Source organism: Melanotaenia boesemani, chromosome 20 (genome assembly GCF_017639745.1).
Source record: "Melanotaenia boesemani isolate fMelBoe1 chromosome 20, fMelBoe1.pri, whole genome shotgun sequence".
Taxonomy (NCBI): domain Eukaryota; kingdom Metazoa; phylum Chordata; class Actinopteri; order Atheriniformes; family Melanotaeniidae; genus Melanotaenia; species Melanotaenia boesemani.
Window position 1 is genome coordinate 29,597,998 of NC_055701.1, and position 24,177 is coordinate 29,622,174.

The following is a 24,177-nucleotide window of genomic DNA, read 5'->3' on the forward strand; positions in this document are numbered from 1 at the left end:
TTATACTGGGATTAAAAGCTGCTACAGACTGGTGTATACTGGGATTAAAAGCTGCTACAGACTGGTTTATACTGGGATTAAAATTTGCTACAGACTGGTTTATACTGGGATTAAAAGCTGCTACAGGCTGGTTTATACTGGGATTAAAAGCTGCTACAGACTGGTTTATACTGGGATTAAAAGCTGCTACAGACTGGTTTATACTGGGATTAAAAGCTGCTATAGACTGGTTTATACTGGGATTAAAAGCTGCTACACACTGGTTTATACTGGGATTAAAAGCTGCTACAGACTGGTTTATACTGGGATTAAAAGCTGCTACAGACTGGTTTATACTGGGATTAAAAGCTGCTACAGACTGGTTTATACTGGGATTAAAAGCTGCTACAGACTGGTTTATACTGGGATTAAAAGCTGCTACAGACTGGTTTATACTGGGATTAAAAGCTGCTACACACTGGTTTATACAGGGATTAAAAGCTGCTACATACTGGTTTATACTGGGATTAAAAGCTGCTACACACTGGTTTATACTGGGATTAAAAGCTGCTACAGACTGGTTTATACTGGGATTAAAAGCTGCAACACACTGGTTTATACTGGGATTAAAAGCTGCTACAGACTGGTTTATACTGGGATTAAAAGCTGCTACAGACTGGTTTATACAGGGATTAAAAGCTGCTACACACTGGTTTATACTGGGATTAAAAGCTGCTACAGACTGGTTTATACTGGGATTAAAAGCTGCTACAGACTGGTTTATACTGGGATTAAAAGCTGCTACAGACTGGTTTATACTGGGATTAAAAGCTGCTACATACTGGTTTAGACTGGGACTAAAAGCTGCCACAGACTGGTTTATACTGGGATTAAAAGCTGCTACATACTGGTTTATACCGGGATTAAAAACTGCTACATACTGGTTTATACCGGGATTAAAAACTGCTACATACTGGTTTATACCGGGACTAAAAGCTGCTACATACTGGTTTATACTGGGATTAAAAGCTGCTACAGACTGGTTTATACTGGGATTAAAAGCTGCTACAGGCTGGTTTATACTGGGATTAAAAGCTGCTACAGACTGGTTTATACTGGGATTAAAAGCTGCTACAGACTGGTTTATACTGGGATTAAAAGCTGCTACAGACTGGTTTATACTGGGATTAAAAGCTGCTTCAGACTGGTTTATACTGGGATTAAAAGCTGCTACAGACTGGTTTATACTGGGATTAAAAGCTGCTACAGACTGGTGTATACTGGGATTAAAAGCTGCTACAGACTGGTTTATACTGGGATTAAAATTTGCTACAGACTGGTTTATACTGGGATTAAAAGCTGCTACAGACTGGTTTATACTGGGATTAAAAGCTGCTACAGACTGGTTTATACTGGGATTAAAAGCTGCTACAGACTGGTTTATACTGGGATTAAAAGCTGCTACAGACTGGTTTATACTGGGATTAAAAGCTGCTACAGACTGGTTTATACTGGGATTAAAAGCTGCTACAGGCTGGTTTATACTGGGATTAAAAGCTGCTACAGACTGGTTTATACTGGGATTAAAAGCTGCTACAGACTGGTTTATACTGGGATTAAAAGCTGCTATAGACTGGTTTATACTGGGATTAAAAGCTGCTACAGACTGGTTTATACTGGGATTAAAAGCTGCTACAGACTGGTTTATACTGGGATTAAAAGCTGCTACAGACTGGTGTATACTGGGATTAAAAGCTGCTACAGACTGGTTTATACTGGGATTAAAATTTGCTACAGACTGGTTTATACTGGGATTAAAAGCTGCTACAGGCTGGTTTATACTGGGATTAAAAGCTGCTACACACTGGTTTATACTGGGATTAAAAGCTGCTACAGACTGGTTTATACTGGGATTAAAAGCTGCTACAGACTGGCTTATACTGGGATTAAAAGCTGCTACAGACTGGTTTATACTGGGATTAAAAGCTGCTACACACTGGTTTATACAGGGATTAAAAGCTGCTACAGACTGGTTTATACTGGGATTAAAAGCTGCTACAGACTGGTTTATACTGGGATTAAAAGCTGCTACAGACTGGTTTATACTGGGATTAAAAGCTGCTACAGACTGGTTTATACTGGGATTAAAAGCTGCTACAGACTGGTTTATACTGGGATTAAAAGCTGCTACAGACTGGTTTATACTGGGATTAAAAGCTGCTACACACTGGTTTATACAGGGATTAAAAGCTGCTACATACTGGTTTATACTAGGATTAAAAGCTGCTACAGACTGGTTTATACTGGGATTAAAAGCTGCTACACACTGGTTTATACTGGGATTAAAAGCTGCTACAGACTGGTTTATACTGGGATTAAAAGCTGCTACACACTGGTTTATACTGGGATTAAAAGCTGCTACAGACTGGTTTATACTGGGATTAAAAGCTGCTACAGACTGGTTTATACTGGGATTAAAAGCTGCTACACACTGGTTTATACTGGGATTAAAAGCTGCTACAGACTGGTTTATACTGGGATTAAAAGCTGCAACACACTGGTTTATACTAGGATTAAAAGCTGCTACAGACTGGTTTATACTGGGATTAAAAGCTGCTACACACTGGTTTATACAGGGATTAAAAGCTGCTACACACTGGTTTATACTGGGATTAAAAGCTGCTACAGACTGGTTTATACTGGGATTAAAAGCTGCTACAGACTGGTTTATACTGGGATTAAAAGCTGCTACAGACTGGTTTATACTGGGATTAAAAGCTGCTACAGACTGGTTTATACTGGGATTAAAAGCTGCTACATACTGGTTTATACTGGGACTAAAAGCTGCTACAGACTGGTTTATACTGGGATTAAAAGCTGCTACATACTGGTTTATACCGGGATTAAAAGCTGCTACATACTGGTTTATACCGGGATTAAAAACTGCTACATACTGGTTTATACCGGGATTAAAAACTGCTACATACTGGTTTATACCGGGATTAAAAACTGCTACATACTGGTTTATACCGGGACTAAAAGCTGCTACATACTGGTTTATACTGGGATTAAAAGCTGCTACATACTGGTTTATACCGGGACTAAAAGCTGCTACATACTGGTTTATACTGGGATTAAAAGCTGCTACACACTGGTTTATACAGGGATTAAAAGCTGCTACACACTGGTTTATACTGGGATTAAAAGCTGCTACAGACTGGTTTATACTGGGATTAAAAGCTGCTACAGACTGGTTTATACTGGGATTAAAAGCTGCTACAGACTGGTTTATACTGGGATTAAAAGCTGCTACATACTGGTTTAGACTGGGACTAAAAGCTGCCACAGACTGGTTTATACTGGGATTAAAAGCTGCTACATACTGGTTTATACCGGGATTAAAAACTGCTACATACTGGTTTATACCGGGATTAAAAACTGCTACATACTGGTTTATACCGGGACTAAAAGCTGCTACATACTGGTTTATACTGGGATTAAAAGCTGCTACAGACTGGTTTATACTGGGATTAAAAGCTGCTACAGACTGGTTTATACTGGGATTAAAAGCTGCTACAGACTGGTTTATACTGGGATTAAAAGCTGCTACAGACTGGTTTATACTGGGATTAAAAGCTGCTATAGACTGGTTTATACTGGGATTAAAAGCTGCTACAGACTGGTTTATACTGGGATTAAAAGCTGCTACAGACTGGTTTATACTGGGATTAAAAGCTGCTACAGACTGGTTTATACTGGGATTAAAAGCTGCTACAGACTGGTTTATACTGGGATTAAAAGCTGCTACAGACTGGTTTATACTGGGATTAAAAGCTGCTACACACTGGTTTATACAGGGATTAAAAGCTGCTACATACTGGTTTATACTAGGATTAAAAGCTGCTACAGACTGGTTTATACTGGGATTAAAAGCTGCTACACACTGGTTTATACTGGGATTAAAAGCTGCTACAGACTGGTTTATACTGGGATTAAAAGCTGCTACACACTGGTTTATACTGGGATTAAAAGCTGCTACAGACTGGTTTATACTGGGATTAAAAGCTGCTACAGACTGGTTTATACTGGGATTAAAAGCTGCTACACACTGGTTTATACTGGGATTAAAAGCTGCTACAGACTGGTTTATACTGGGATTAAAAGCTGCAACACACTGGTTTATACTAGGATTAAAAGCTGCTACAGACTGGTTTATACTGGGATTAAAAGCTGCTACACACTGGTTTATACAGGGATTAAAAGCTGCTACACACTGGTTTATACTGGGATTAAAAGCTGCTACAGACTGGTTTATACTGGGATTAAAAGCTGCTACAGACTGGTTTATACTGGGATTAAAAGCTGCTACAGACTGGTTTATACTGGGATTAAAAGCTGCTACAGACTGGTTTATACTGGGATTAAAAGCTGCTACATACTGGTTTATACTGGGACTAAAAGCTGCTACAGACTGGTTTATACTGGGATTAAAAGCTGCTACATACTGGTTTATACCGGGATTAAAAGCTGCTACATACTGGTTTATACCGGGATTAAAAACTGCTACATACTGGTTTATACCGGGATTAAAAACTGCTACATACTGGTTTATACCGGGATTAAAAACTGCTACATACTGGTTTATACCGGGACTAAAAGCTGCTACATACTGGTTTATACTGGGATTAAAAGCTGCTACATACTGGTTTATACCGGGACTAAAAGCTGCTACATACTGGTTTATACTGGGATTAAAAGCTGCTACACACTGGTTTATACAGGGATTAAAAGCTGCTACACACTGGTTTATACTGGGATTAAAAGCTGCTACAGACTGGTTTATACTGGGATTAAAAGCTGCTACAGACTGGTTTATACTGGGATTAAAAGCTGCTACAGACTGGTTTATACTGGGATTAAAAGCTGCTACATACTGGTTTAGACTGGGACTAAAAGCTGCCACAGACTGGTTTATACTGGGATTAAAAGCTGCTACATACTGGTTTATACCGGGATTAAAAACTGCTACATACTGGTTTATACCGGGATTAAAAACTGCTACATACTGGTTTATACCGGGACTAAAAGCTGCTACATACTGGTTTATACTGGGATTAAAAGCTGCTACAGACTGGTTTATACTGGGATTAAAAGCTGCTACAGGCTGGTTTATACTGGGATTAAAAGCTGCTACAGACTGGTTTATACTGGGATTAAAAGCTGCTACAGACTGGTTTATACTGGGATTAAAAGCTGCTATAGACTGGTTTATACTGGGATTAAAAGCTGCTTCAGACTGGTTTATACTGGGATTAAAAGCTGCTACAGACTGGTTTATACTGGGATTAAAAGCTGCTACAGACTGGTGTATACTGGGATTAAAAGCTGCTACAGACTGGTTTATACTGGGATTAAAATTTGCTACAGACTGGTTTATACTGGGATTAAAAGCTGCTACAGACTGGTTTATACTGGGATTAAAAGCTGCTACAGACTGGTTTATACTGGGATTAAAAGCTGCTACAGACTGGTTTATACTGGGATTAAAAGCTGCTACAGACTGGTTTATACTGGGATTAAAAGCTGCTACAGACTGGTTTATACTGGGATTAAAAGCTGCTACAGGCTGGTTTATACTGGGATTAAAAGCTGCTACAGACTGGTTTATACTGGGATTAAAAGCTGCTACAGACTGGTTTATACTGGGATTAAAAGCTGCTACAGACTGGTTTATACTGGGATTAAAAGCTGCTACAGACTGGTTTATACTGGGATTAAAAGCTGCTACAGACTGGTTTATACTGGGATTAAAAGCTGCTACATACTGGTTTAGACTGGGACTAAAAGCTGCCACAGACTGGTTTATACTGGGATTAAAAGCTGCTACATACTGGTTTATACCGGGATTAAAAACTGCTACATACTGGTTTATACCGGGATTAAAAACTGCTACATACTGGTTTATACCGGGACTAAAAGCTGCTACATACTGGTTTATACTGGGATTAAAAGCTGCTACAGACTGGTTTATACTGGGATTAAAAGCTGCTACAGGCTGGTTTATACTGGGATTAAAAGCTGCTACAGACTGGTTTATACTGGGATTAAAAGCTGCTACAGACTGGTTTATACTGGGATTAAAAGCTGCTATAGACTGGTTTATACTGGGATTAAAAGCTGCTTCAGACTGGTTTATACTGGGATTAAAAGCTGCTACAGACTGGTTTATACTGGGATTAAAAGCTGCTACAGACTGGTGTATACTGGGATTAAAAGCTGCTACAGACTGGTTTATACTGGGATTAAAATTTGCTACAGACTGGTTTATACTGGGATTAAAAGCTGCTACAGACTGGTTTATACTGGGATTAAAAGCTGCTACAGACTGGTTTATACTGGGATTAAAAGCTGCTACAGACTGGTTTATACTGGGATTAAAAGCTGCTACAGACTGGTTTATACTGGGATTAAAAGCTGCTACAGACTGGTTTATACTGGGATTAAAAGCTGCTACAGGCTGGTTTATACTGGGATTAAAAGCTGCTACAGACTGGTTTATACTGGGATTAAAAGCTGCTACAGACTGGTTTATACTGGGATTAAAAGCTGCTACAGACTGGTTTATACTGGGATTAAAAGCTGCTTCAGACTGGTTTATACTGGGATTAAAAGCTGCTACAGACTGGTTTATACTGGGATTAAAAGCTGCTACAGACTGGTTTATACTGGGATTAAAAGCTGCTACAGACTGGTTTATACTGGGATTAAAATTTGCTACAGACTGGTTTATACTGGGATTAAAAGCTGCTACAGGCTGGTTTATACTGGGATTAAAAGCTGCTACACACTGGTTTATACTGGGATTAAAAGCTGCTACAGACTGGTTTATACTGGGATTAAAAGCTGCTATAGACTGGCTTATACTGGGATTAAAAGCTGCTACAGACTGGTTTATACTGGGATTAAAAGCTGCTACACACTGGTTTATACAGGGATTAAAAGCTGCTACAGACTGGTTTATACTGGGATTAAAAGCTGCTACAGACTGGTTTATACTGGGATTAAAAGCTGCTACAGACTGGTTTATACTGGGATTAAAAGCTGCTACAGACTGGTTTATACTGGGATTAAAAGCTGCTACAGACTGGTTTATACTGGGATTAAAAGCTGCTACAGACTGGTTTATACTGGGATTAAAAGCTGCTACACACTGGTTTATACAGGGATTAAAAGCTGCTACATACTGGTTTATACTAGGATTAAAAGCTGCTACAGACTGGTTTATACTGGGATTAAAAGCTGCTACACACTGGTTTATACTGGGATTAAAAGCTGCTACAGACTGGTTTATACTGGGATTAAAAGCTGCTACACACTGGTTTATACTGGGATTAAAAGCTGCTACAGACTGGTTTATACTGGGATTAAAAGCTGCTACAGACTGGTTTATACTGGGATTAAAAGCTGCTACACACTGGTTTATACTGGGATTAAAAGCTGCTACAGACTGGTTTATACTGGGATTAAAAGCTGCTACATACTGGTTTATACCGGGATTAAAAACTGCTACATACTGGTTTATACCGGGATTAAAAACTGCTACATACTGGTTTATACCGGGACTAAAAGCTGCTACATACTGGTTTATACTGGGATTAAAAGCTGCTACAGACTGGTTTATACTGGGATTAAAAGCTGCTACAGGCTGGTTTATACTGGGATTAAAAGCTGCTACAGACTGGTTTATACTGGGATTAAAAGCTGCTACAGACTGGTTTATACTGGGATTAAAAGCTGCTATAGACTGGTTTATACTGGGATTAAAAGCTGCTTCAGACTGGTTTATACTGGGATTAAAAGCTGCTACAGACTGGTTTATACTGGGATTAAAAGCTGCTACAGACTGGTGTATACTGGGATTAAAAGCTGCTACAGACTGGTTTATACTGGGATTAAAATTTGCTACAGACTGGTTTATACTGGGATTAAAAGCTGCTACAGACTGGTTTATACTGGGATTAAAAGCTGCTACAGACTGGTTTATACTGGGATTAAAAGCTGCTACAGACTGGTTTATACTGGGATTAAAAGCTGCTACAGACTGGTTTATACTGGGATTAAAAGCTGCTACAGACTGGTTTATACTGGGATTAAAAGCTGCTACAGGCTGGTTTATACTGGGATTAAAAGCTGCTACAGACTGGTTTATACTGGGATTAAAAGCTGCTACAGACTGGTTTATACTGGGATTAAAAGCTGCTATAGACTGGTTTATACTGGGATTAAAAGCTGCTTCAGACTGGTTTATACTGGGATTAAAAGCTGCTACAGACTGGTTTATACTGGGATTAAAAGCTGCTACAGACTGGTGTATACTGGGATTAAAAGCTGCTACAGACTGGTTTATACTGGGATTAAAATTTGCTACAGACTGGTTTATACTGGGATTAAAAGCTGCTACAGGCTGGTTTATACTGGGATTAAAAGCTGCTACACACTGGTTTATACTGGGATTAAAAGCTGCTACAGACTGGTTTATACTGGGATTAAAAGCTGCTATAGACTGGCTTATACTGGGATTAAAAGCTGCTACAGACTGGTTTATACTGGGATTAAAAGCTGCTACACACTGGTTTATACAGGGATTAAAAGCTGCTACAGACTGGTTTATACTGGGATTAAAAGCTGCTACAGACTGGTTTATACTGGGATTAAAAGCTGCTACAGACTGGTTTATACTGGGATTAAAAGCTGCTACAGACTGGTTTATACTGGGATTAAAAGCTGCTACAGACTGGTTTATACTGGGATTAAAAGCTGCTACAGACTGGTTTATACTGGGATTAAAAGCTGCTACACACTGGTTTATACAGGGATTAAAAGCTGCTACATACTGGTTTATACTAGGATTAAAAGCTGCTACAGACTGGTTTATACTGGGATTAAAAGCTGCTACACACTGGTTTATACTGGGATTAAAAGCTGCTACAGACTGGTTTATACTGGGATTAAAAGCTGCTACACACTGGTTTATACTGGGATTAAAAGCTGCTACAGACTGGTTTATACTGGGATTAAAAGCTGCTACAGACTGGTTTATACTGGGATTAAAAGCTGCTACACACTGGTTTATACTGGGATTAAAAGCTGCTACAGACTGGTTTATACTGGGATTAAAAGCTGCAACACACTGGTTTATACTGGGATTAAAAGCTGCTACAGACTGGTTTATACTGGGATTAAAAGCTGCTACACACTGGTTTATACAGGGATTAAAAGCTGCTACACACTGGTTTATACTGGGATTAAAAGCTGCTACAGACTGGTTTATACTGGGATTAAAAGCTGCTACAGACTGGTTTATACTGGGATTAAAAGCTGCTACAGACTGGTTTATACTGGGATTAAACGCTGCTACAGACTGGTTTATACTGGGATTAAAAGCTGCTACATACTGGTTTATACTGGGACTAAAAGCTGCTACAGACTGGTTTATACTGGGATTAAAAGCTGCTACATACTGGTTTATACCGGGATTAAAAGCTGCTACATACTGGTTTATACCGGGATTAAAAACTGCTACATACTGGTTTATACCGGGATTAAAAACTGCTACATACTGGTTTATACCGGGATTAAAAACTGCTACATACTGGTTTATACCGGGACTAAAAGCTGCTACATACTGGTTTATACTGGGATTAAAAGCTGCTACATACTGGTTTATACCGGGACTAAAAGCTGCTACATACTGGTTTATACTGGGATTAAAAGCTGCTACACACTGGTTTATACAGGGATTAAAAGCTGCTACACACTGGTTTATACTGGGATTAAAAGCTGCTACAGACTGGTTTATACTGGGATTAAAAGCTGCTACAGACTGGTTTATACTGGGATTAAAAGCTGCTACAGACTGGTTTATACTGGGATTAAAAGCTGCTACATACTGGTTTAGACTGGGACTAAAAGCTGCCACAGACTGGTTTATACTGGGATTAAAAGCTGCTACATACTGGTTTATACCGGGATTAAAAACTGCTACATACTGGTTTATACCGGGATTAAAAACTGCTACATACTGGTTTATACCGGGACTAAAAGCTGCTACATACTGGTTTATACTGGGATTAAAAGCTGCTACAGACTGGTTTATACTGGGATTAAAAGCTGCTACAGGCTGGTTTATACTGGGATTAAAAGCTGCTACAGACTGGTTTATACTGGGATTAAAAGCTGCTACAGACTGGTTTATACTGGGATTAAAAGCTGCTATAGACTGGTTTATACTGGGATTAAAAGCTGCTACAGACTGGTTTATACTGGGATTAAAAGCTGCTACAGACTGGTTTATACTGGGATTAAAAGCTGCTACAGACTGGTTTATACTGGGATTAAAAGCTGCTACAGACTGGTTTATACTGGGATTAAAAGCTGCTACAGACTGGTTTATACTGGGATTAAAAGCTGCTACAGACTGGTTTATACTGGGATTAAAAGCTGCTACACACTGGTTTATACAGGGATTAAAAGCTGCTACATACTGGTTTATACTAGGATTAAAAGCTGCTACAGACTGGTTTATACTGGGATTAAAAGCTGCTACACACTGGTTTATACTGGGATTAAAAGCTGCTACAGACTGGTTTATACTGGGATTAAAAGCTGCTACACACTGGTTTATACTGGGATTAAAAGCTGCTACAGACTGGTTTATACTGGGATTAAAAGCTGCTACAGACTGGTTTATACTGGGATTAAAAGCTGCTACACACTGGTTTATACTGGGATTAAAAGCTGCTACAGACTGGTTTATACTGGGATTAAAAGCTGCAACACACTGGTTTATACTAGGATTAAAAGCTGCTACAGACTGGTTTATACTGGGATTAAAAGCTGCTACACACTGGTTTATACAGGGATTAAAAGCTGCTACACACTGGTTTATACTGGGATTAAAAGCTGCTACAGACTGGTTTATACTGGGATTAAAAGCTGCTACAGACTGGTTTATACTGGGATTAAAAGCTGCTACAGACTGGTTTATACTGGGATTAAAAGCTGCTACAGACTGGTTTATACTGGGATTAAAAGCTGCTACATACTGGTTTATACTGGGACTAAAAGCTGCTACAGACTGGTTTATACTGGGATTAAAAGCTGCTACATACTGGTTTATACCGGGATTAAAAGCTGCTACATACTGGTTTATACCGGGATTAAAAACTGCTACATACTGGTTTATACCGGGATTAAAAACTGCTACATACTGGTTTATACCGGGATTAAAAACTGCTACATACTGGTTTATACCGGGACTAAAAGCTGCTACATACTGGTTTATACTGGGATTAAAAGCTGCTACATACTGGTTTATACCGGGACTAAAAGCTGCTACATACTGGTTTATACTGGGATTAAAAGCTGCTACACACTGGTTTATACTGGGATTAAAAGCTGCTACACACTGGTTTATACTGGGATTAAAAGCTGCTACAGACTGGTTATACTGGGATTAAAAGCTGCTACAGACTGGTTTATACTGGATTAAAAGCTGCTACAGACTGGTTTATACTGGGATTAAAAGCTGCTACAGACTGGTTTAGACTGGGACTAAAAGCTGCCACAGACTGGTTTATACTGGGATTAAAAGCTGCTACATACTGGTTTATACCGGGATTAAAAACTGCTACATACTGGTTTATACCGGGATTAAAAACTGCTACATACTGGTTTATACCGGGACTAAAAGCTGCTACATACTGGTTTATACTGGGATTAAAAGCTGCTACAGACTGGTTTATACTGGGATTAAAAGCTGCTACAGGCTGGTTTATACTGGGATTAAAAGCTGCTACAGACTGGTTTATACTGGGATTAAAAGCTGCTACAGACTGGTTTATACTGGGATTAAAAGCTGCTATAGACTGGTTTATACTGGGATTAAAAGCTGCTTCAGACTGGTTTATACTGGGATTAAAAGCTGCTACAGACTGGTTTATACTGGGATTAAAAGCTGCTACAGACTGGTGTATACTGGGATTAAAAGCTGCTACAGACTGGTTTATACTGGGATTAAAATTTGCTACAGACTGGTTTATACTGGGATTAAAAGCTGCTACAGACTGGTTTATACTGGGATTAAAAGCTGCTACAGACTGGTTTATACTGGGATTAAAAGCTGCTACAGACTGGTTTATACTGGGATTAAAAGCTGCTACATACTGGTTTATACTGGGACTAAAAGCTGCTACAGACTGGTTTATACTGGGATTAAAAGCTGCTACAGACTGGTTTATACTGGGATTAAAAGCTGCTACAGGCTGGTTTATACTGGGATTAAAAGCTGCTACAGACTGGTTTATACTGGGATTAAAAGCTGCTACAGACTGGTTTATACTGGGATTAAAAGCTGCTATAGACTGGTTTATACTGGGATTAAAAGCTGCTTCAGACTGGTTTATACTGGGATTAAAAGCTGCTACAGACTGGTTTATACTGGATTAAAAGCTGCTACAGACTGGTGTATACTGGGATTAAAAGCTGCTACAGACTGGTTTATACTGGGATTAAAATTTGCTACAGACTGGTTTATACTGGGATTAAAAGCTGCTACAGGCTGGTTTATACTGGGATGAAAAGCTGCTACACACTGGTTTATACTGGGATTAAAAGCTGCTACAGACTGGTTTATACTGGGATTAAAAGCTGCTATAGACTGGTTTATACTGGGATTAAAAGCTGCTACAGACTGGTTTATACTGGGATTAAAAGCTGCTACACACTGGTTTATACAGGGATTAAAAGCTGCTACAGACTGGTTTATACTGGGATTAAAAGCTGCTACAGACTGGTTTATACTGGGATTAAAAGCTGCTACAGACTGGTTTATACTGGGATTAAAAGCTGCTACAGACTGGTTTATACTGGGATTAAAAGCTGCTACAGACTGGTTTATACTGGGATTAAAAGCTGCTACAGACTGGTTTATACTGGGATTAAAAGCTGCTACACACTGGTTTATACAGGGATTAAAAGCTGCTACATACTGGTTTATACTAGGATTAAAAGCTGCTACAGACTGGTTTATACTGGGATTAAAAGCTGCTACACACTGGTTTATACTGGGATTAAAAGCTGCTACAGACTGGTTTATACTGGGATTAAAAGCTGCTACACACTGGTTTATACTGGGATTAAAAGCTGCTACAGACTGGTTTATACTGGGATTAAAAGCTGCTACAGACTGGTTTATACTGGGATTAAAAGCTGCTACACACTGGTTTATACTGGGATTAAAAGCTGCTACAGACTGGTTTATACTGGGATTAAAAGCTGCAACACACTGGTTTATACTAGGATTAAAAGCTGCTACAGACTGGTTTATACTGGGATTAAAAGCTGCTACACACTGGTTTATACAGGGATTAAAAGCTGCTACACACTGGTTTATACTGGGATTAAAAGCTGCTACAGACTGGTTTATACTGGGATTAAAAGCTGCTACAGACTGGTTTATACTGGGATTAAAAGCTGCTACAGACTGGTTTATACTGGGATTAAAAGCTGCTACAGACTGGTTTATACTGGGATTAAAAGCTGCTACATACTGGTTTATACTGGGACTAAAAGCTGCTACAGACTGGTTTATACTGGGATTAAAAGCTGCTACATACTGGTTTATACCGGGATTAAAAAGCTGCTACATACTGGTTTATACCGGGATTAAAAACTGCTACATACTGGTTTATACCGGGATTAAAAACTGCTACATACTGGTTTATACCGGGATTAAAAACTGCTACATACTGGTTTATACCGGGACTAAAAGCTGCTACATACTGGTTTATACTGGGATTAAAAGCTGCTACATACTGGTTTATACCGGGACTAAAAGCTGCTACATACTGGTTTATACTGGGACTAAAAGCTGCTACAGACTGGTTTACACTGGGATGTCTTGGCGTTTAAAGCGTTGGGCAGACTTTCTTTGTTTAGTTTAGTTTAGTTTAATTTAGTTTCAGTGGTTAAAGTCCATTTTTGCTCGACACAGAATGATTTTGAGTGTAATTTGGTCAGTTTTCGGGGAGCTTAGCTTTCCGTCGGTTGACGCACAACACGGAGCAAGCCATCCTCGGGTTGGCAGTCCGGAGCAGAACAGCTGACATGTGACCAGAAAAAGAAACAAACCAGAGAAGAAGAAGAAGAGGTTCAGGAAGAGAACAAAAAAGAAGAAGAATGAAAACGAGGACAACTGCAAAAATTGTATAGGTTTTTGAGGAAGAAGGAGTGTAAGCGAGCGCTGAGGGCGTGCTAGGCATTACCGCTGCTAACGGTGTCAGAAGCTGAGGGCGGATCACAGGAGTGAACTTAACACTGCCCACTAGTGGAGGAACTGACTTAATCATGGCAACACAAAACATGTATGGAGGTATGAGGCCGGCGACGTATGACGTGTGAAATGGATGTCGCTATTTACGTACATAAGTCAGCATAGATGGGTCTTTAGACTGGCCTGATCCTTCCTTGGAGATGTAGTTGATGTGGAGTTTAAGCCAGAGTTCACACAAATTAAAATAAATGCAGCTTGGTGTGGCGAAGACCGGGAGCCTGGAGTGTGTGTGTTTCAGCCATTTTAATTACAAAGACGTCAGCAGTTGTAGTGAAGACAAATCATCAGAAGTAGTTTGTCATCTACTGAAGAACTTGGAGACAAGCTGAACAAGAAATCACTGGTTATCTGATGACATCGTCTTTGCTTTGAAAAGGCATATCTTCAGAAATCTGGATATTAAATAACAAGACCTGGAACAGCTACAGCAACTGGGTTGGCACATAAAATATGAAGAATCTGCATTCCATTAGCGAGCCCTCGGGACTTAATTATTTACTCCTCTGCTATGTGTGTGTGTGTGTGTAAATATATATATATATATATATATATATATATATATATATATATATATATATATATATACATATGCTGCATAAATAATGGGGCAAAATATTAACACCTTCCAGTTGAGTCCTTAGGCAAGATCCTTAACACTACTGCCTAACCACCATCATGAGTTCAATCGAACAGAGCGACATTCCGTTTCAGACGTCGCCTGGTCTGCATCAGGTATTGAGGAACGAGTTTATTATGATGAGAAATGGGCTACTGGAACACAAAATAGACGCCACTGGACTGGATGCGTAGGAGGCCCTGCTGGAATGCTTTTACTCTAGTAACCCTGGTGGGCGGGCGGCATGAAGAGAATGTGGGATATATGGATACTTCAATACCCACATTTTACACTGACATTGAAACAACTTGTAGCTCTGTTAACATCCGCAAACCTTTAGGGCAGTTTAAACTGAATTCTGCTAATCGGGAACTTCTGTCAGCCGTCCACAGCAGCTCCGTTTTTAAAGGGTTAATGAACAGCTGAAGGAGGTGTGAGGAAGGAGGAAAATCAAACACATGCAAATAAAGACACGGGTACTGCTGCATGCTCACCCAGAGATCATTTAAGGCATTTCATAAACTGCTGATTAACGCCAGCATAAACCATATCGGCTGCACCCGCAGGCCTCCTCAACATCCTGGAAAATAAAATATTCATTATTGTCCACTAAACCGGTGACATGAGAGGCTGCTAGGCACATTCATGGCTGGGTGAGAAGCCATTAAACGTGGTTTATAACAGCCTTTCACTAAGTCCAAGTCCAAGCAGAAAATTCTCATAAAAACGTAAATCCAGGGAAGGCCAAGGAGCTCATGATCCATTTCACTGTGAAATGTTTTCTTTCATTCAGCCCAGTGAAGCATTTCAAGTTCACACGTCAAATAAAGATCGATATTTTCCTGAATCTCATTATTATCCATGACCATTTAAATAACCATGGATGTATTTGGGTGCTTAATAAAAGGAAAATCTTTGCTGTTGAGAGTAATGCTGGGAACATTTGGATGCACCCAAATTAAAAAGTGAGTGCAACCAATGAAAGAAGTTAGTCTGCAGTCCTGAAGGTCACATCAAGTTCATCACGTTTCATCCAGACGAAGGCTGAGAGCACAGCCTGAACAGTTCCAATTAATCCTCATCTCTCCACAAAGTGAAGAGAAAAACCTTCCTCTCCTACTCCTCTTGGTGTTTGTCTCTACATCGTCTCAGCCTCTGGTGAATACACCGGTTAGCTTACAGCTGCTCCAACCCTTCACCTCCTGACTGCTGAGAGCAGAGTGAAGGTGTAGCTGGGCTGTGATTCTAAAAGTACAGAGCAGAGATGTGCGTTCGATCTCACAGCTTTGCATTTTTCAGAGAGATTTAAGGACAGGAGGACTCCCTGTAAGCTGGGTGTCCAGCTCCAGTCTGAAAGGGCGAACAACACAAAGTCAAATAGGTTGATATCAAAGAAAAACTCTCCTGAGTCTTAACACCCGTCAGCCAATAAATCCATGACAGTTCAGATGAGAATGGGTCCATTTATGGTAGTAAACAGAAAACCAGCATCAGGCTGAGTGATATGACCTCAAATGTTACCTTCCATTACAATTAATTAGAAATTATTTTAGTATGGTTAAATTTTTAGGCTTCATAGCTAAATGGAAGTTTCTGTTGCAAGTTTTTTTAATAATATATGAGCAGATATTACATTATTGTAAAAGGGGCACAACAATTTAACTATATGTGGTCATTTAGTGAATATTTTTAAATATATTTAAGAGATCACTCACATGGATTATTGGTTCTGAATGTCTGTTTCAGTTCATTTTCGATTAATTGGCCAGCCCTGCATCAGGGTGTTCATGCAGATGTTGACACTCGCTACCCATCAACATATTTACAGAGCAGTCAACTCTCTTCCTCAGCAAGCTGCCGAGAAACGGCTCAAATTAAGAGTCTGAGGTGTTCACTAACCTCCAGACTTCTCAATCTGATGGGAACTGATCCTGCAGAAAACAACCCTACGAGCTCAAAGAGTTTACAGCCAGAAAAGTTCGCTGGTTTGTCTGATCCTCTGAAACAGCTGATGTCATAAAACAACCAGGTTGGGAGGAAAGTGTGTGCAAACTATGTGAAACAAATTATCACTTACACACCTAAATAACAGGCAACAGATCCCAGTTTCACAGCTTTATACTTCCAGTCACATTTAAAGTCACGCTCTGCCACCGACACATTTTCCTCTCAGAACATGTCAGTTTTACCACTCACACCGTCTGAAACCTCGAGCACCACAAATAGCCGTCATCACACTTCTCTCACCTGCTGCTAAACCAGCCATCAGCCTACCCTGCAGGGATTACCACCCTTTCCTACGGGGAAAACATTATGGGTTTGACCCTGATCAGGGAACTCATCTTGGAAAGATGTTTCATGAACCAAACTTAAAGAAAGAGTGGACTTTTCTGCTGGGAAAATCAGTTTAACACACTGTACCAATCAGCTGCATTTCCAGACCTGAAAACGACTTAGCGTCTTCCCCACATGTATATTAACAGGATGGATCGCTGCAGACGGAGATTTGAACCCGTTTTCCATCAGAAGAGGGTGTATCAATCAAACCAACATGACCTCACCCTCTCCACTACGAAGTGAAATATGTTATATGCAGAGATTTAGTGCCCAGCAATTTTGTGAGGCTGCTCGTGTTTAAGACAAATCCCTAAACCCCAACCTGGGCTTCCTAATGAGGAATCAGCCTAAAAGACTTGTTCTCCTGCTAAGGGAGAAGTAAAAGCTCTCAAACTGTCAGGAAATCAAAGGTCTTACATAACAAGTTTGAAAAGAAAAAGAAGCACAAAGATGTGCTTTCTGTGTGTCTGGTGAGAAATGATATTCCAGAAAAACACAGGAGGGGAAAAGCTGTTAAATCCACCCAACAGACTGTCTGGACTTAGAGGGTTTCACAGCACTGGTCGTCTCTGATACACCGCCGTCAGCTGGCAGGCGTAGCCATGCACACACACGTAACACCAGGATTAATCCTCAGTGTGGTTGGCAGTCACTAACGTACTCGTGTACATCCAGCTAAATATCTAAACTTATTCCAACGGGATTTTCAGGACAGGAATTAACAGCCCAAATATGAAAGGAGCTCAGACAGAAAAAGCCCCACACCAAACAGTGTCCAGTTTTTTCTATCTGCAATAGTTTAATATAATATAATATAATATAATATAATATAATATAATATAATATAATATAATATACTATAATATAATATAATATAATATAAATTTATGTGTGTGTGTAAATAAACAATAACTGATCTCCAGCAGAATATGTTAAGCTTCATCACAGAAGTCTGAAAGAATTTGGTGAAAAAGTGACTTTAAGGTCATTCAGATGGTTTTTGCTTCTTAGAGGTAATTTAAGGCATTAAATGTGGAAGGAAGAACTGGACCATGAGTGGATACATAATGCAAACTCATAAAATATTAAATGCAATTAAAATATTCATCTCAGTGGTCAGAAAGAAAAAAAGGTAACTAAGCTGCGTGGGGCTTTGAGTAGGGATGTCAGCATTACTTAATTCTACAATTATTAAAGCATACCATCTTCATGGCTGCAGCACGTCCGATAAATAAGGCGCAAATAAGACGGATAAGAAACGCCACGAAAATTCATCGTAAAGACTCCTCAGTATTGTCACTTTCTATAAGAGATTATGTCTGAACGTGATGGTAGATCAGAGGATTGAAAACAAAGCTCCACCACGTCCACGTGTTTCTGCTTGTGGTGCTTTGTTTTGGTTTCGTGAGTTGCAGAAGAGGCGTGTTAGCAACACGTCAGTAACAAGTCAGCAACATGTCAGCAACGCATCTGCAACACGTCAGCAACACGTCAGAAACATGTCAGCAACACATCAGCAACGCATCTGCAACACGTAAGCAACCCGTCAGCAAAATGTCAGCAACGCATCTGCAAACCGTCAGCAACACGTCAGCAACACGTCAGCAACACGTCAGTAACATGTCAGTAACACGTCAGCAACGCATCTGCAAACCGTCAGCAACACGTCAGCAACACGTCAGCAACACGTCAGCAACACGTCAGTAACACGTCAGCAACGCATCTGCAACACGTCAGCAACACGTCAGCAACTCATCAGCAACACTTCAGTAACATGTTAGTAACACGTCAGCAACACGTCAGCAAAACATCAGCAACACTTCAGCAATACTTCAGAAACACTTCAGCAACACGTCAGTAACATGTCAGTAACACGTCAGTAACGCATCTGCAACACGTCAGCAACACGTCAGTGATATGTCAGTAACACGTCAGTAACGCATCTGCAACACGTCAGCAACATGTCAGCAACGCATCTGCAACACGTCAGCAACATTTCAGCAACATTTCAGCAACCCGTGAGCAACACTTCAGCAACCCGTCAGTAACATGTCAGTAACATGTCAGTAACACGCCAGCAACACTTCAGCAACTCATCAGCAACATTTCAGCAACATGTTAGTAACACATCAGTAACACATCAGCAACTCATCAGCAACACCTCTGCAACCCGTCAGCAACATGTCAGCAACGCATCAGCAACACGTCAGCAACACGTCAGTAACATGTCAGCAACGCATCTGCAACACGTCAGCAACACGTCAGCAACATGTCAGCAACGCATCTGCAACACGTCAGCAACACGTCAGTAACACGTCAGCAACACGTCAGTAACACGTCAGCAACACGTCAGTAACATGTCAGCAACGCATCTGCAACACGTCAGCAACACGTCAGCAACACGTCAGCAACACTTCAACAACACGTCAGCAGCAGGTAAACGAATCTAATATCACACCTGAAAATTCGTAAGCAGTATGGAAAGAATACGAAGCTGCCGCGTCAGCATCTAGCGGTGCTAAAGCTAAAACAAAAACAACACAGAGTGTCGAGGCATCCATTCAGCAGGCGTTTTAGCCTGTAAAAACTTTTTAAGAGACAGTGAATAGGCTAAAGCCATTAACAAAAAAGGTATGGAATTAATAGCGCTCGACGACCAGCCTTTTTCTGACGTTGAGAACCCATGCTTCTCGGATGTGTCCCTCCCTGCTCTCAATGGCATCATCCACCACTTGATCAACAAGAACGGACTACACGTAAGTTTTACCCATAGACTGTATATAAAAGATGGGTGGAGCCTCCGTGACGTCACCCGTAGGTTTCTGAAGAGCTGAACTGAAGGTTATTGGGCGGTTCCCACCGTCGCCATCTTGGCAGTGTCAAGCCTGTAGTCATTCCAGGAAAATCCAAAAATGGGCAAGGAGGTGGAGCTGAGAGGGGGACTGTGAAGGTGTGGGTGGATGATTAACAACCATCAAACTCCAAACAGGCTGTAGGTAAGAGCTAACCAAGCTCACCCGGAGCTAACCATAGCTAACCAGCTAACGGAGGTAGGCAGGTTAAAGCTAAGGTGTGCTGTTAGCCAGCTAAAATCTGCGGTTGTGCTGCACACGACATGCCCCTAATTATGCCGAATTTCAAAATTAAATAACATCCAAAACAAATGAGTTAGAAGAAAATTCATCCCCCTCACAGTTGTCATGAAGGTAAACTTGACCTTTTAATCCTAAAATGGATTTTTGTACCAGGCTTTAAACATGTTTATTTCTACTGTGAAGTTGGTCTTTTTAACATGGGAGTTTATGGGGATTTGCTCTGTTTTGGAGCCCCTAGTGGATGAGGGGGGAACTGCAATTTTTTGCACTTCCACATAGGTTTCACATTTTACAGCTGGAGGTTGCTGCTTGGTTTTACCACAGTGAAAATTTTGTTGATTGAATGGAATTGTCTTTTGCTGCTGTTATTTACAGCAAATGCCCACATTTATGTGCCATGACATGAAAAAAACAAAGATTTGAAGAGCCAAAACTTTTTGTCGTTATAGATAAGCCAGAGTTATTTAAATAGCACTTTTTCACAGCTGCATCCAGCACAAACTGCAGATTATAATATAAACATAAAAATATGAACTTATCGGTATCGGCCATGAGAAGCAGAAAATTATCGGTTATCGGTATTGGTTCAAATTTTTCATGTCGTGCATCACTAGCAGCCACATATTCAGGACTCAGAACCCGTTTGCAACAAAGCATATTAATACAGATTCCCAAAACAAATAAAATGAAATAGCTTACTAATACCGCTTAAAATGCACACCGATCTACTCACAGAACGTTTTGGGAAAATTAATATGATAAACAGCCTGAGCCCATGACAAACTTAGCAGGCCCAAAAATCATCAAAAGATCATTCCTCATCAGATGTGCGCTCATTTCCATGTTGGTAAGATAAATGAGAGCCAATTTTGAGGACAAAAATAAGGGTTAGGACATTTTTCTCAGACATTAAAAAATGTGGACAGAGTTGCTTTTTAAACATAAAATGGTCCCAGATAGTCTGGAACTCATGTTCCTCCACAACCCCACAGCGAGCTGCTGCTACAGCCTGAGTCCCGTTCTAGGATTTTCTGACCGAGTAAAACAAGAGGGATGTCCTGACGTAGCTGCAGACAGAGTAATGTTCATCACTTTAACTTCCCTTCTCTCTGCTTCACATCCATCCTCCTGAAATGCGTCTCACCATGCAGCTGATGAGGGATGAAGCTCGTTCTGGATGCTCAGATCTACACTTTGGTTATTTCTGCACTTACGTACTGGCTTTTAAGCTGCTAGCTAACGCTATGCTAGTTTGACTTAACCACGGCGTCAGGGAGAAACTTAAGCTAGGTTAGCGCAACTTTAGCAATTCAACGTAAATTAAAAGCATGACCAACGCAACCAAGCACGGGTCGCTATCATGACACATGACAGAGTTAAAGTAAAACTGGAGACATGCTGAGTCATTCTTAACTTCACAACTTACCTGTCGTCAAGCTCCGCCCACACCTGTGGTGCTGCCTGGCTGTAGCTGCTGTTGTAGTTACTGACAGCGGTGAGGACTGAATGGAGTCAGAGCTCCATCTAGTTTACAAACTGCCCAATGACATCATTCTCCACGACTCCGACAGATAACAGCATTTACTGTTTTATGATAAATTAATAATATTTCGGCATTTAATCTGCAAAACTCAAGCCAATAATGATTAGTTTGAAAAGGGCTGTAATCGGTCTATTTAATCGGCTGGCGGATCAATCGGTCGGGCTCTGTCTAGTAGGAAGCTGGTTAAAAATGAGGAAACTCAGCTTCTGTGTGGTGTTTAACCCTTTAATGCCGTATGCATCTTATTTGATACATACGCTTTCTGAGACCATTTGCATCACTTTACGGTAAAAATCCTGTTGTACACAATCCGATACTCGTCTTCTGCCCCTTGGTCTAATTTTGAAATATCATACAATAATAAACAGTAAATATACAAAACATTTATTTTCTTTATTTTTTTCATTTTGTTTTAGGGCCAAAAATGAGTTCAGATTCAAAAAATTGGATTGAATGAAATTTTTTTCCCCATTTTTTTTCTTGGGTTGAGCTTTAAAGGGTTAAAATTGCAATTGTTTTTGCATTAATGCAAAGTGCAATTCTGCCCAGGTGATGTTAAAATGCTGGGAAGTGTTCAGTCCTGGTGCTTGCAGACCGTTGGACGGCATCGCTGCTCACAGGCCTCGTCGGATGGCAGGGTTGACGGTGTCACTCACCTACATGTGATGTAGTTTCTTTATTTCTACTGTTCCAGTATAAGACAGCAGCTAATTTGTTAAAGGAAGTTGGAAGTCAAAGATAGCTAGATGTTTTTCTTACTTTCTAAAAAAAAATGTTCAAAACCATTTTATAATGTAGTTTTCAGAAGGCAGCCTCCCAAGTCCAGGTGGAGGTCCTGTAGCCTTTCCACCTACAGTAAAAATGTAGGATTTATTTATTCTGCACACTGCAGAGGAAATTAGATGGAAATTACTTTCCTTCGCTTCTAGATTATTTTGTTACATTGGAATCAAAAGATAGAAATAAAACATAAAGACTTAGAAGGACTGTTCATATGGTCTTACACATTTCTGGTGTAAAAATAATTAACACAGATAAACTGTAACAATTGTGATATTGTGATTATTTCTTTGACAATAATTGTACCGAGAAAATCTATAATGGTGACATCCCTAGTTATGAGCAGCTAAATATGCCCAGCAAAGCTTCCACATCAACTACGGTTTGAGTCTGGTGTCTTTCACACGGATCATGGATGATGAAACGCACACTAAGGGCTGGCATATACATGCTGATAGCGACATGTTCGCGTACATATCATGGCTGCCACACTTTCCTAGTGTTCGTTTAGCAGGTAGGCTCCTTGCATTGACGCGGGTAACCGTGTCACGTGCGCGAGTTGCTATACTGACTTGAACGCTAGAGGCACTCATGCAAACATTAGCATGAAAGTGACTGGTCAGAGGAAAACACAACGGCAGGTAGTTTTGACTTAGTCTGGAAGGATAATCAACAAAACACACAAAATATGTCTGGGATGCAGCAGCAGAACATGATGAGATCCACATGCTCCATGTTTGCATCAGCAACCCCTAACCCTAACATGGCAGCAGATCCACATGCTCCATGTTTGCACCAGAAAACCCTAACCCTAACCAGAACATGACAACAGATCCACATGCTCCATGTTTGCATCAGAAAACCCTAACCCTAACCAGAACATGACAACAGATCCACATGCTCCATGTTTGCACCAGAAAACCCTAACCCTAACCAGAACATGACAACAGATCCACATGCTCCATGTTTGCATCAGAAAACCCTAACCCTAACCAGAACATGACAACAGATCCACATGCTCCATGTTTGCATCAGAAAACCCTAACCCTAACCACAACATGACAACAGATCCACATGCTCCATGTTTGCACCAGAAAACCCTAACCCTAACCAGAACATGACAACAGATCCACATGCTCCATGTTTGCACCAGAAAACCCTAACCCTAACCAGAACATGACAACAGATCCACATGCTCCATGTTTGCACCAGAAAACCCTAACCCTAACCAGAACATGACAACAGATCCACATGCTCCATGTTTGCATCAGAAAACCCTAACCCTAACCACAACATGACAACAGATCCACATGCTCCATGTTTGCATCAGAAAACCCTAACCCTAACCACAACATGACAACAGATCCACATGCTCCATGTTGATGTCAGAAAACAGCCGACGCTCATGAGTGTAACAACATGAAGTGAGGAAGCA

The 24,177-nt window shown here is 40.3% G+C and overlaps 1 protein-coding gene across 2 annotated transcripts in view; it reads right to left on the reverse strand.

Annotated features, from left to right (window-relative positions):
* Positions 1-24,177, reverse strand: part of arhgap5 (Rho GTPase activating protein 5) — a 76,439-nt gene that overhangs the window by 39,128 nt on the left and 13,134 nt on the right. The gene's annotated exons all lie outside the window — the stretch shown is intronic.